Source organism: Gorilla gorilla, chromosome X (genome assembly GCF_029281585.2).
Source record: "Gorilla gorilla gorilla isolate KB3781 chromosome X, NHGRI_mGorGor1-v2.1_pri, whole genome shotgun sequence".
Classification (NCBI taxonomy): Eukaryota; Metazoa; Chordata; class Mammalia; order Primates; family Hominidae; genus Gorilla; species Gorilla gorilla.
In genome coordinates this window covers 1,762,320-1,778,885 of record NC_073247.2, presented here as the reverse complement: position 1 = coordinate 1,778,885, position 16,566 = coordinate 1,762,320, and positions in this window count along the sequence as shown.

The window sequence follows — 16,566 nt, the reverse complement described above, 5'->3', positions numbered from 1 at the left end:
TGTTCATACAGATGGCGGTGTAGATATTTCCATGATTATAGAGATAGCGGTGTAGTTATTTCCATGTGCAAAGAGATAGCTGTGTAGATATTTCCATTTATATGCAGATAGTTGTGAAGATATTTCCATTTTCATGCAGATAGCGGTGTAGATATTTCCATGTTCAGATAGCGGTGTAGATATTTCCATGTTCATACAGATAGCGGTGTAGATATTTCCATGTTTATACAGATAGCGGTGAAGATGTATGCATGTTTACACAGATAGCGGTGTAGATATTTCCATGTTCATACAGATAGCGGTGTAGATATTTCCATGTTCATCCAGACGGCTTTGTAGAGATATCCATGTTCATACAGATGGCGGTGAAGATATTTCCATGTTCATACTGATGGCTGTGTAGATATATCCATGTTCATACAGATGGCGGTGACGATATTTCCATGTTCATACAGATGGCGGTGTAGATATTTCCATGTTCATACAGATAGCGGTGCTGATATTTCCATGTTTATACAGGTATCGGTGTATATATTTCCATGTTTATACAGATAGCGGTGTGGATATTTCCATGTTTATACAGATAGCAGTGTAGATATTTCCATGTTTGTACAGATAGCGGTGTAGATATCTCCATCTTAATACAGATGGCGGTGTAGATATTTATATGTTCATACAGATGGCGGTGCAGATATTTCCATGTTCATACGGATGGCGGTGAAGATATTTCCATGTTCATACAGATGGCGGTGTAGAAACTTCCATGTTCATACTGATAGTGGTGCTGATATTTCCATGTTTATACAGGTAGCGGTGTAGATATTTCCATGTTTATACAGATAGCGTTGTAGATATTTCCATGTTTATACACATAGCGGTGTAGATATTTCCATGTTTATACAGATAGCGGTGTAGACATTTCCATGTTTATGCAGATAGTTGTTTAGATATCTCCATCTTAATACAGATGGCGGTGTAGATATTTAAATGTTCATTCAGATGGCTGTGTAGACATATCCATGTTCATACAGATGGCGGTGAAGATATTTCCATGTTCATACAGATAGCGGTGTAGATATTTCCATGTTCATACAGATGGCTGTGTAGATATATCCATGTTCCTACAGATGGCGGTGAAGGTATTTTCATGTTCATACAGATGGCGGTGTAGATATTTCCATGTTCATACAGATAGCGGGGCTGATATTTCCATGTTTGTACATGTAGCGGTGTAGATATTTCCATGTTTATACAGATAGCGGTGTAGATATTTCCATGTTTATACACATAGCGGTGTAGATATTTCCATGTTCATACAGATAGCGGTGTATGTATTTCCATGTTCATACAGATAGCGGTGTAGATATTTCCATTTTCATGCAGATAGCGGTGTATATATTTCCCTGTTCAAACAGTTAGCGGTGTAGATATTTCCATGTTCATAAAGATAGCGGTGTAGTTATTTCCATGTTTATACAGATAGCGGTGAAGTTGTATGCATGTTTACACAGATAGCGGTGTAGATATTTCCACGTTCATCCAGATGGCTGTGTAGATATATCCATGTTCATCCAGATGGCTGTGTAGATATTTCCATGTTCATACAGATAGCGGTGTAGATATCTCCATCTTAACACAGATGGCGGTGTAGATATTTATATGTTCATACAGATGGCGGTGCAGATATGTCCATGTTCATACGGATGGCGGTGAAGATATTTCCATGTTCATACAGATGGCGGTGTAGAAACTTCCATGTTCATACTGATAGCGGTGCTGATATTTCCATGTTTATACAGGTAGCGGTGTAGGTATTTCCATGTTTATACACATAGCGGTGTAGATATTTCCATGTCTATACAGATAGCGGTGTAGATATTTCCATGTTTATGCAGATAGTGGTGTAGACATCTCCATCTTAATACAGATGGCGGTGTAGATATTTAAATGTTCATACAGATGGCGGTGCAGATATTTCCATGTTCATGCAGATGGCGGTGTAGATATTTCCATGTTCGTACAGATAGCGGTGTAGTTATTTCCATGTGTAAAGAGATAGCTGTGTAGATATTTCCATGTATAAGCAGATAGCTTTGTAGATATTTCCGTTTTCATGCAGATAGCGGTGTATATATTTCCCTGTTCAAACAGTTAATGGTGTAGACATTTCCATGTTCATAAAGATAGCGGTATAGATATTTCCATGTTTATACAGATAGCAGTGAAGATGTATGCATGTTTAAACAGATAGCGGTGTAGATATTTCCATGTTCATCCAGATGGCTGTGTAGATATATCCATGTTCATACAGATAGAGGTGTAGATATTTCCATGTTCATACAGATAGCGGTGCAGATATTTCCATGTTCATCCAGACGGCTGTGTAGACATATCCATGTTCATACAGATGGCGGTGAAGATATTTCCATGTTCATACACATGGCTGTGTAGATATATCCATGTTCATACAGATGGCGGGGAAGATATTTCCATGTTCATACAGATAGCGGTGTAGATATTGCCATGTTCATACAGATAGCGGTGTAGATATTTCCATGCTCATACAGATAGCAGTGTAGATATTTCCATGTTCATCCTGATGGCTGTGTAGATATTTCTATGTTCATACAGATAGCGGTGTAAATATTTCCATGTTCATACAGATAGCGGTGTAGATATTTCCATGTTCATCCAGATGGCTGTGTAGATATATCCATGTTCATACAGATGGCGGTGAAGATATTTCCATGTTCATACAGATGGCGTTGTAGATAATTCCATGTTCATACAGATAGCCGTGTAGATATTGCCATGTTCATACCGATAGCGGTGCTGATACTTCCAAGTTTATACAGGTAGCGGTGTAAATATTTCCGTGTTTATACAGGTAACGGTGTAGATATTTCCATGTTCATACAGATAGCGGTGTAGATATTTCCATGTTTATACAGATAACGGTGTAGATATCTCCTTCTTAATACAGATGGCGGTGTAGATATTTATATGTTCATACAGATGGCGGTGCAGATATTTCCATGTTCATACAGATGGTGGTGTAGATATTTCCATGTTTATAGAGATAGCGGTGTAGTTATTTCCATGTGCAAAGAGATAGCTGTGTAGATATTTCCATGTAAATGCAGATAGCTGTGTAGATATTTCCATTTTCATGCAGATAGCGGTGTAGATATTTCCATGTTCAAACAGATAGCGGTGTAGATATTTCCATGTTCATACAGATAGCGGTGTGGATATTTCCATGTTTATACAGATAGCGGTGAAGATGTATGCATGTTTACACAGATAGAGGTGTAGATATTTCCATGTTCATACAGATAGCGGTGTAGATATTTCCATGTTCATCCAGACGGCTGTGTAGACATATCCATGTTCAAACAGATGGCGGTGAAGATATTTCAATGTTCATACAGATGGCGGTGCAGATATTTCCATGTTCATACAGATGACGGTGAAGATTTTTCCATGTTCATACAGATGGCGGTGTAGATATTTCCATGTTCATACAGATAGCGGTGCTGATATTTCCATGTTTATACAGGTAGCAGTGTAGATATTTCCATGTTTATGCAGATAGCGGTGTAGATATTTCCATGTTTATACACATAGCGGTGTAGATATTTCCATGTTTATACAGATAGCGGTGTAGATATCTCCATCTTAATACAGATGGCGGTGTAGATATTTATATGTTCATACAGATGGCGGTGCAGATATTTCCATGTTCATACAGGTGGCGGTGAAGATATTTCCATGTTCATACAGATGGCGGTGTAGATACTTCCATGTTCATACTGAAAGCGGTGCTGATATTTCCATGTTTATACAGGTAGCGGTGTAGATATTTCCATGTTTATACAGATAGCGGTGTAGATATTACCATGTTTATACACATAGCGGTGTAGATATTTCCATGTGTATACAGGTAGCGGTGTAGATATCTCCATCTTAATACAGATGGCGGTGTAGATATTTATATGTTTATTCAGATGGCGGTGCAGATATTTCCATGTTCATACCGATAGCGCTGTAGATATTTCCATTTGTAAAGAGATAGCTGTCTAGATATTCCCATGTATATGCAGATAGCTGTGTAGATATTTCCATTTTCAAGCAGATAGCGGTGTATATACTTCCCTGTTCAAACAGACAGCGGTGTAGATATTTCCATGTTCATACAGATAGTGCTGTAGATATTTCCATGTTCATAGAGATAGCGGTGTAGATATTTCCATGTTTATACATGTAGCGGTGTAGATATTTCCATGTTTCTACAGATAGCGGTGAAGATGTATGCATGTTTACACAGATAGCAGTGTAGATATTTTCATGTTCATCCAGATGGCTGTGTAGATATTTCCATGTTCATACAGAGAGCGGTGTAGATATTTCCATGTTCATCCAGATGGCTGTGTAGATATATCCATGTTCATACAGATGGCGGTGAAGATATTTCCATGTTCATACAGATAGCGGTGTAGATATTTCCATGTTCAAAGAGATAGCAGTTTAGATATTTCCATGTTCATACAGATAGCAGTGTAGCTATTTCCATGTTCCTACAGATAGCGGTGTAGATATTTCCATGTTCATCCAGATGGCTGTGTAGATATATCCATGTTCATACAGATGGCGGTGAAGATATTTCCATATTCATACAGATAGCGGTGTAGATATATCCATGTTCATACAGATAGCGGTGTAGATATTTCCATGTTCATACAGATAGCGGTGCATATATTTCCATGTTCATACAGATAGCGGTGTAGATATTTCCATGTTCATACAGATAGTGGTGTATGTATTTCCATGTTCATACAGATAGTGGTGTAGATATTTCCATTTTCATGCAGATAGCGGTGTATATATTTCCCTGTTCAAACAGTTAGCGGTGTAGATATTTCCATGTTTATACAGATAGCGGTGAAGATGTAGGCATGTTTACACAGATAGCGGTGTAGATATTTCCATGTTCATCCACATGGCTGTGAAGATATATCTATGTTCAAACAGATGGTGGTGAAGGTATTTCCATGTTCATACAGATAGCGGTGTAGATATTTCCATGTTCATAGAGATAGCGGTGTAGATATTTCCATGTTCATACAGATAGCGGTGTATGTATTTCCATGTTCATATAGATAGCGGTGTAGATATTTCCATGTTCATCCTGATGGCTGTGTACATATTTCCATGTTCATACAGATAGCGGTGTAGATATTTCCATGTTCATACAGATAGCGGTGTAGATATTTCCATGTTCATCCAGATGGCTGTGTACATATATCCATGTTCATACAGATGGCGGTGAAGATATTTCCATGTTCATACAGATGGCGTTGTAGATATTTCCATGTTCATACAGATAGCCGTGTAGATATTGGCATGTTCATACCGATAGCGGTGCTGATACTTCCATGTTTATACAGGTAGCGGTGTACATATTTCTGTGTTTATACAGGTAGCGGTGTAGATATTTCCATGTTCATACAGATAGCGGTGTAGATATTTCCATGTTTATACAGATAGCGGCGTAGATATCTCCTTCTTAATACAGACGGCAGTGTAGATATTTATATGTTCATAGAGATGGCGGAGCAGATATTTCCATTTTCATTCAGATGGTGGTGTAGATATTTCCATGTTTATAGAGATAGCGGTGTAGTTATTTCCATGTGCAAAGAGATACCTGTGTAGATATTTCCATGTATATGCAGATAGCTGTGTAGATATTTCTATTTTCATGCAGATAGCGGTGTAGATATTTCCATGTTCAAACAGATAGCGGTGTAGATATTTCCATGTTCATACAGATAGCGGTGTGGATATTTCCATGTTTATACAGATAGCGGTGAAGATGTATGCATGTTTACACAGATAGCGGTGTAGATATTTCCATGTTCATACAGATAGCTGTGTAGATATTTCCATGTTCATCCAGACGGCTGTGTAGACATATCCATGTTCATACAGATGGCGGTGAAGATATTTCCATGTTCATACAGATGGCTGTGTAGATATATCCATGTTCATACAGATGACGGTGAAGATTTTTCCATGTTCGTACAGATGGCGGTGTAGATATTTCCATGTTCATACAGATAGCGGTGCTGATATTTCCATGTTTATACAGGTAGCAGTGTAGATATTTCCATGTTTATACAGATAGCGGTGTAGATATTTCCATGTATATACACATAGCGGTGTAGATATTTCCATGTTCATACAGATAGCGGTGTAGATATCTCCCTCTTAATACAGATGGCGGTGTAGATATTTATATGTTTATACAGATGGCGGTGCAGATATTTCCATGTTCATACAGATGGCAGTGAAGATATTTCCATGTTCATACAGATGGCGGTGTAGATACTTCCATGTTCATACTGATAACGGTGCTGATATTTCCATGTTTATACAGGTAGCGGTGTAGATATTTCCATGTTTATACAGATAGCGGTGTAGATATTTCCATGTTTATACACATAGCGGTGTAGATATTTCCATCTTTATACAGATAGCGGTGTAGATATCTCCATCTCAATACAGATGGTGGTGTAGATATTTATATGTTCATTCAGATGGCGGTGCAGATATTTCCATGTTCATACAGATGGCGGTGTAGATATTTCCATGTTCATACAGATAGCGGTGTAGTTATTTCCATGTGTAAAGAGATAGCTGTGTAGATATTCCCATGTATATGCAGATAGCTGTGTAGATATTTCCATTTTCAAGCAGATATCGGTGTATATACTTCCCTGTTCAAACAGATAGCGGTGGGGATATTTCCATGTTCATACAGATAGTGGTGTAGATTTTTCCATGTTTGTACAGATAGCGGTGTAGATATCTCCATCTTAATACAGATGGCGGTGTAGATATTTATATGTTCATACAGATGGCGGTGCAGATATTTCCATGATCATACACACGGCGGTGTAGATATTTCCATGTTCGTACAGATAGTGGTGCAGTTATTTCCATGTATAAAGAGATAGCTGTGTGGATATTTCCATGTATATGCAGATAGCTGTGTAGATATTTCCATTTTCATGCAGATAGCGGTGTATACATTTCCCTGTTCAAACAGTTAGCGGTGTAGATATTTCCATGTTCAGAAAGATAGCGGTGTAGATATTTCCATGTTTATACAGATAGCGGTGAACATGTATGCATGTTTACACAGATAGCGGTGTAGATATTTCCATGTTCATCCAGATGGCTGTGTAGATATATCCATGTTCATACAGATAGCGGTGTAGATATTTCCATGTTCATACAGATAGCGGTGCAGATATTTCCTTGTTCATCCAGATGGCTGTGTAGATATATCCATGTTCATACAGATGGCGGTGAAGATATTTCCATGTTCATACAGATAGTGGTGTAGATATTTCCATGTTCATACAGAAAGCGGTGTAGATATTTCCTTCTTCATACAGATAGCGGTGTATGTATTTCCATGTTCATACAGATAGCAGTGTAGATATTTCCATTTTCAAGCAGATAGCGCTGTATATATTTCCATGTTCAAACAGATAGCGGTGTAGATATTTCCATGTTCATAAAGATAGCGGTGTAGATATTTCCATGTTTATACAGATAGCGGTGAAAATGTATGCATGTTTACACAGATAGCGGTGTAGATATTTCCATGTTCATCCAGACGGCTGTGTAGACATATCCATGTTCAAACAGATGGCGGTGAAGATATTTCCATGTTCATACAGATGGCGGTGCAGATATTTCCATGTTCATACAGATGACGGTGAAGATTTTTCCATGTTCATACAGATGGCGGTGTAGATATTTCCAGGTTCATACAGATAGCGGTGCTGATATTTCCATGTTTATATAGGTAGCGGTGTAGATATTTCCATGTTCATACAGATAGCGGTGTAGATATTTCCATGTTCAAAGAGATAGCAGTTTAGATATTTCCATGTTCATACAGATAGCAGTGTAGCTATTTCCATGTTCCTACAGATAGCGGTGTAGATATTTCCATGTTCATCCAGATGGCTGTGTAGATATATCCATGTTCATACAGATGGCGGTGAAGATATTTCCATATTCATACAGATAGCGGTGTAGATATATCCATGTTCATACAGATAGTGGTGTAGATATTTCCATGTTCATACAGATAGCGGTGCAGATATTTCCATGTTCATACAGATAGCGGTGTAGATATTTCCATGTTCATACAGATAGTGGTGTATGTATTTCCATGTTCATACAGATAGTGGTGTAGATATTTCCATTTTCATGCAGATAGCGGTGTATATATTTCCCTGTTCAAACAGTTAGCGGTGTAGATATTTCCATGTTCATAAAGATAGCGGTGTAGATATTTCCATGTTTATACAGATAGCGGTGAAGATGTAGGCATGTTTACACAGATAGCGGTGTAGATATTTCCATGTTCATCCACATGTCTGTGAAGATATATCTATGTTCAAACAGATGGTGGTGAAGGTATTTCCATGTTCATACAGATAGCGGTGTAGATATTTCCATGTTCATAGAGATAGCGGTGTAGATATTTCCATGTTCATACAGATAGCGGTGTATGTATTTCCATGTTCATATAGATAGCGGTGTAGATATTTCCATGTTCATCCTGATGGCTGTGTACATATTTCCATGTTCATACAGATAGCGGTGTAGATATTTCCATGTTCATACCAATAGCGGTGTAGATATTTCCATGTTCATCCAGATGGCTGTGTACATATATCCATGTTCATACAGATGGCGGTGAAGATATTTCCATGTTCATACAGATGGCGTTGTAGATATTTCCATGTTCATACAGATAGCCGTGTAGATATTGGCATGTTCATACCGATAGCGGTGCTGATACTTCCATGTTTATACAGGTAGCGGTGTACATATTTCTGTGTTTATACTGGTAGCGGTGTAGATATTTCCATGTTCATACAGATAGCGGTGTAGATATTTCCATGTTTATACAGATAGCGGCGTAGATATCTCCTTCTTAATACAGACGGCAGTGTAGATATTTATATGTTCATACAGATGGCGGTGCAGATATTTCCATTTTCATACAGATGGTGGTGTAGATATTTCCATGTTTATAGAGATAGCGGTGTAGTTATTTCCATGTGCAAAGAGATAGCTGTGTAGATATTTCCATGTATATGCAGATAGCTGTGTAGATATTTCCATTTTCATGCAGATAGCGGTGTAGATATTTCCATGTTCAAACAGATAGCGGTGTATATATTTCCATGTTCATACAGATAGCGGTGTGGATATTTCCATGTTTATACAGATAGCGGTGAAGATGTATGCATGTTTACACAGATAGCGGTGTAGATATTTCCATGTTCATACAGATAGCTGTGTAGATATTTCCATGTTCATCCAGACGGCTGTGTAGACATATCCATGTTCATACAGATGGCGGTGAAGATATTTCCATGTTCATACAGATGGCTGTGTAGATATATCCATGTTCATACAGATGACGGTAAAGATTTTTCCATGTTCGTACAAATGGCGGTGTAGATATTTCCATGTTCATACAGATAGCGGTGCTGATATTTCCATGTTTATACAGGTAGCAGTGTAGATATTCCCATGTTTATACAGATAGCGATGTAGATATTTCCATGTTTATACACATAGCGGTGTAGATATTTCCATGTTCATACAGATAGCGGTGTAGATATCTCCCTCTTAATACAGATGGCGGTGTAGATGTTTATATGTTTATACAGATGGCGGTGCAGATATTTCCATGTTCATACAGATGGCGGTGAAGATATTTCCATGTTCATACAGATGGCGGTGTAGATATTTCCATGTTCATACTGATAACGGTGCTGATATTTCCATGTTTATACAGGTAGCGGTGTAGATATTTCCATGTTTATACAGATAGCGGTGTAGATATTTCCATGTTTATACACATAGCGGTGTAGATATTTCCATCTTTATACAGATAGCGGTGTAGATATCTCCATCTCAATACAGATGGCGGTGTAGATATTTATATGTTCATTCAGATGGCGGTGCAGATATTTCCATGTTCATACAGATGGCGGTGTAGATATTTCCATGTTCATACAGATAGCGGTGTAGTTATTTCCATGTGTAAAGAGATAGCTGTGTAGATATTCCCATGTATATGCAGATAGCTGTGTAGATATTTCAATTTGCAAGCAGATATCGGTGTATATACTTCCCTGTTCAAACAGATAGCGGTGGGGATATTTCCATGTTCATACAGATAGTGGTGTAGATTTTTCCATGTTTGTACAGATAGCGGTGTAGATATCTCCATCTTAATAGAGATGGCGGTGTAGATATTTATATGTTCATACAGTTGGCGGTGCAGATATTTCCAAGATCATACAGATAGTGGTGCAGTTATTTCCATGTATAAAGAGATAGCTGTGTGGATATTTCCATGTATATGCAGATAGCTGTGTAGATATTTCCGTTTTCATGCAGATAGCGGTGTATATATTTCCCTGTTCAAACAGTTAGCGGTGTAGATATTTCCATGTTCAGAAAGATAGCGGTGTAGATATTTCCATGTTTATACAGATAGCGGTGAACATGTATGAATGTTTACACAGATAGCGGTGTAGATATTTCCATGTTCATACAGATAGCGGTGTAGATATTTCCATGTTCATCCAGATGGCTGTGTAGGCATATCCATTTTCATACAGATGGCGTTGAAGATATTTCCATGTTCATACAGATAGCGGTGTAGATATTTCCATGTTCATACAGATAGCGGGTTAGATATTTCCATGTTCATACAGATGGCTGTGTAGATATATCCATGTTCATACAGATGGCGGTGAAGATATTTCCATGTTCATACAGATGGCGGTGTAGATATTTCCATGTTCATACCGATAGTGGTACTGTTATTTCCATGTTTATACAGGTAGCGGTGTAGATATTTCCATGTTCATACAGATAGCAGTGTAGATATTTCCATGTTTATACAGACAGCAGTGTAGATATTTCCTTGTTTATACAGATAGCGGTGTAGATTTCTCCTTCTTAATACAGACGGCGGTGTAGATGTTTATATGTCCATACAGATGGCGGTGCAGATATTTCCATGTTCATACAGATAGAGGTGTAGATATTTCCATGTTCATACAGATAGCGGTGTAGATATTTCCATGTTCATACAGATAGAGGTGTAGATATTTCCATGTTCATACAGATAGCGGTGTAGATATTTCCATGTTCATACAGATAGCGGTGCTGATATTTCCATGTTTATATAGGTAGCGGTGTAGATATTTCCATGTTTATACAGATAGCGGTGTAGATATCTCCATCTTAATAGAGATGGCGGTGTAGATATTTATATGTTCATACAGATGGCGGTGCAGATATTCCCATGTTAATACAGATGGCGGTGTAGATATTTCCAAGCTCATACAGATAGCGGTGTAGTTTTTTCCATGTGTAAAGAGATAGCTGTGTAGATATTTCCATGTATATGCGGATAGCTGTGTAGATATTTCCATTTTCATGCAGATAGCGGTGTATATATTTCCATGTTCAAACAGATAGCGGTGTAGATATTTCCATGTTTATACAGATAGCGGTGAAGATGTATGCATGTCTACACAGATAGCAGTGTAGATATTTCCATGTTCATCCAGATGGCTGTGTAGATATATCCATGTTCATACAGATAGCGGTGTAGATATTTCCATGTTCATACAGATAGCGGTGTATATATTTCCATGTTCATCCAGATGGCTGTATAGCTATATCCATGTTCATACAGATAGCGGTGTAGATATTTCCATGTTCATACAGACAGTGGTGTAGATATTTCCATGTTCATAAAGATAGCGGTGTAGCTTTTTCCATGTTCATACAGATAGCGGTGTAGATATTTCCATGTTCAAGGAGATAGCGGTGTAGATATTTCCATGTTCATACAGATAGCTGTGCTGATATTTCCATATTTATACAGGTAGCGGTGTAGATATTTCCATGTTCATACAGATAGCGGTGTAGATATTTCCATGTTCATCCAGATGGCTGTGTAGATATATCCGTGTTCATACAGATGGCAGTGAAGATATTTCCATGTTCCCACAGATGGCGGTGTAGGTATTTCCATGTTCCTACACATAGCGGTGTAGATATTTCCATGTTCATACCGATAGCGATGCTGTTATTTCCATGTTTATACAGGTAGCGGTGTAGATATTTCCATGTTCATACAGATAGCGGTGTAGATATTTCCATGTTTATACAGACAGCATTGTAGATATTTCCTTGTTTATACAGATAGCGGTGTAGATATCTCCTTCTTAATACAGACGGCGGTGTAGATATTTATATGTTCATACAGATGGCGGTGCAGATATTTCCATGTTCATACAGATGGCGGTGTAGATATTTCCATGTTTATAGAGATAGTGGTGAAGATACCTCCTTCTTAATACAGATGGCGGTGTAGATGTTTATATGTTCATACAGATGGCGGTGCAGATATTTCCATGTTCATACAGATAGCTGTGTAGATATTTCCATGTATATGCAGATAACTGTGTAGATATTTCCATTTTTATGCAGATAGCAGTGTATATATTTCCCTGTTCAAACAGATAGCGGTATAGATATTTCCATGTTCATACAGATACAGGTGTAGATATTTTCATGTTCAAACAGATAGCGGTGTAGATATTTCCATGTTCATACAGATAGCGGTGTAGATATTTCCATGTTTATACAGATAGCGTTGAAGATGTATGCATGTTTTCAAAGATTGCAGTGTAGATGTTTCCATGTTCATGCACATAGCGGTGTAGATATTTCCATGTTCATCCAGACGGCATTGTAGATATATCCATGTTCATACAGATGGCAGTGAAGATATTTCCATGTTCATACAGATAGCGGTGTAGATATTTCCATGTTCATACAGATAGCGGTGGAGATATTTCCGTGTTCATACCGATAGCGGTGCTGATATTTCCATGTTTATACAGGTAGCGATGTAGATATTTCCATGTTTGTACAGATAGCGGTGTAGAAGTTTCCATGTTTATACAGATAGCAGTGTAGATATTTCCAAGTTTATACAGATATCGGTGTAGATATCTCCTTCTTAATACAGATGGCGGTGTAGATATTTATATGTTCATACAGATGGCGGTGCAGATATTTCCATGTTCATACAGATGGCGGTGTAGATATTTCCATGTTCATACAGATAGCGGTGTAGTTATTTCCATGTGTAAAGAGATAGCTGTGTAGATCTTCCCATGTATATTCAGATAGCTGTGTAGATATTTCCATTTTCATGCAGATAGCGGTGTATATATTTCCCTGTTCAAACAGATAGCGGTGTAGATATTTCCATGTTCATACAGATAGTGGTGTAGATATTTCCATGTTCATACAGATAGCGGTGTAGCTATTTCCATGTTCATACAGATAGCGGTGTGGATATTTCCATGTTCATACAGATAGCGGTGTAGATATTTCCAAGTTCATACAGATAGCAGTGCTGATATTACCATGTTTATACAGGTTGCGGTGTAGATATTTCCATGTTTATACAGATAGCGTGAAGATGTATGCATGTTTACACATATAGCGGTGTACATATTTTCATGTTCATCCAGATGGCTGTGTAGATATTTCCATGTTCATACCGATAGCAGTGTAGATATTTCCATGTTCATCCAGATGGCTGTGTAGATATATCCATGTTCATACAGATGGCGGTGAAGATATTTCCATGTTCATACAGATAGCGGTGTAGTTATTTCCATGTGTAAAGAGATAACTGTGAATATATTTCCATTTTCATGCAGATAGCGGTTTAGATATTTCCATGTTCATACAGATAGCGGTGTAGATATTTCCATGTTTATACAGATAGCGTTGAAGATGTATGCATGTTTTCAAAGATTGCAGTGTAGATGTTTCCATGTACATGCACATAGCGGTGTAGATATTTCCATGTTCATCCAGTCGGCATTGTAGATATATCCATGTTCATACAGATGGCAGTGAAGATATTTCCATGTTCATACAGATAGCGGTGTAGATATTTCCATGTTCATACAGATAGCGGTGGAGATATTTCCGTGTTCATACCGATAGCGGTGCTGATATTTCCATGTTTATACAGGTAGCGATGTAGATATTTCCATGTTTGTACAGATAGCGGTGTAGAAGTTTCCATGTTTATACAGATAGCAGTGTAGATATTTCCATGTTTATACAGATATCGGTGTAGATATCTCCTTCTTAATACAGATGGCGGTGTAGATATTTATATATTCATACAGATGGCGGTGCAGATATTTCCATGTTCATACAGATGGCGGTGTAGATATTTCCATGTTTATAGATATAGCGGTGAACATGTATGCATGTTTACACAGATAGCGGTGTAGATATTTCCATGTTCATCCAGATGGCTGTGTAGATATATCCATGTTCATACAGATAGCGGTGTAGATATTTCCATGTTCATACAGATAGCGGTGCAGATATTTCCTTGTTCATCCAGATGGCTGTGTAGATATATCCATGTTCATACAGATGGCGGTGAAGATATTTCCATGTTCATACAGATAGTGGTGTAGATATTTCCATGTTCATACAGAAAGCGGTGTAGATATTTCCTTCTTCATACAGATAGCGGTGTATGTATTTCCATGTTCATACAGATAGCAGTGTAGATATTTCCATTTTCAAGCAGATAGCGCTGTATATATTTCCATGTTCAAACAGATAGCGGTGTAGATATTTCCATGTTCATAAAGATAGCGGTGTAGATATTTCCATGTTTATACAGATAGCGGTGAAAATGTATGCATGTTTACACAGATAGCGGTGTAGATATTTCCATGTTCATCCAGACGGCTGTGTAGACATATCCATGTTCAAACAGATGGCGGTGAAGATATTTCCATGTTCATACAGATGGCGGTGCAGATATTTCCATGTTCATACAGATGACGGTGAAGATTTTTCCATGTTCATACAGATGGCGGTGTAGATATTTCCATGTTCATACAGATAGCGGTGCTGATATTTCCATGTTTATATAGGTAGCGGTGTAGATATTTCCATGTTCATACAGATAGCGGTGTAGATATTTCCATGTTCAAAGAGATAGCAGTTTAGATATTTCCATGTTCATACAGATAGCAGTGTAGCTATTTCCATGTTCCTACAGATAGCGGTGTAGATATTTCCATGTTCATCCAGATGGCTGTGTAGATATATCCATGTTCATACAGATGGCGGTGAAGATATTTCCATATTCATACAGATAGCGGTGTAGATATATCCATGTTCATACAGATAGTGGTGTAGATATTTCCATGTTCATACAGATAGCGGTGCAGATATTTCCATGTTCATACAGATAGCGGTGTAGATATTTCCATGTTCATACAGATAGTGGTGTATGTATTTCCATGTTCATACAGATAGTGGTGTAGATATTTCCATTTTCATGCAGATAGCGGTGTATATATTTCCCTGTTCAAACAGTTAGCGGTGTAGATATTTCCATGTTCATAAAGATAGCGGTGTAGATATTTCCATGTTTATACAGATAGCGGTGAAGATGTAGGCATGTTTACACAGATAGCGGTGTAGATATTTCCATGTTCATCCACATGGCTGTGAAGATATATCTATGTTCAAACAGATGGTGGTGAAGGTATTTCCATGTTCATACAGATAGCGGTGTAGATATTTCCATGTTCATAGAGATAGCGGTGTAGATATTTCCATGTTCATACAGATAGCGGTGTATGTATTTCCATGTTCATATAGATAGCGGTGTAGATATTTCCATGTTCATCCTGATGGCTGTGTACATATTTCCATGTTCATACAGATAGCGGTGTAGATATTTCCATGTTCATACCAATAGCGGTGTAGATATTTCCATGTTCATCCAGATGGCTGTGTACATATATCCATGTTCATACAGATGGCGGTGAAGATATTTCCATGTTCATACAGATGGCGTTGTAGATATTTCCATGTTCATACAGATAGCCGTGTAGATATTGGCATGTTCATACCGATAGCGGTGCTGATACTTCCATGTTTATACAGGTAGCGGTGTACATATTTCTGTGTTTATACTGGTAGCGGTGTAGATATTTCCATGTTCATACAGATAGCGGTGTAAATATTTCCATGTTTATACAGATAGCGGCGTAGATATCTCCTTCTTAATACAGACGGCAGTGTAGATATTTATATGTTCATACAGATGGCGGTGCAGATATTTCCATTTTCATACAGATGGTGGTGTAGATATTTCCATGTTTATAGAGATAGCGGTGTAGTTATTTCCATGTGCAAAGAGATAGCTGTGTAGATATTTCCATGTATATGCAGATAGCTGTGTAGATATTTCCATTTTCATGCAGATAGCGGTGTAGATATTTCCATGTTCAAACAGATAGCGGTGTATATATTTCCATGTTCATACAGATAGCGGTGTGGATATTTCCATGTTTATACAGATAGCGGTGAAGATGT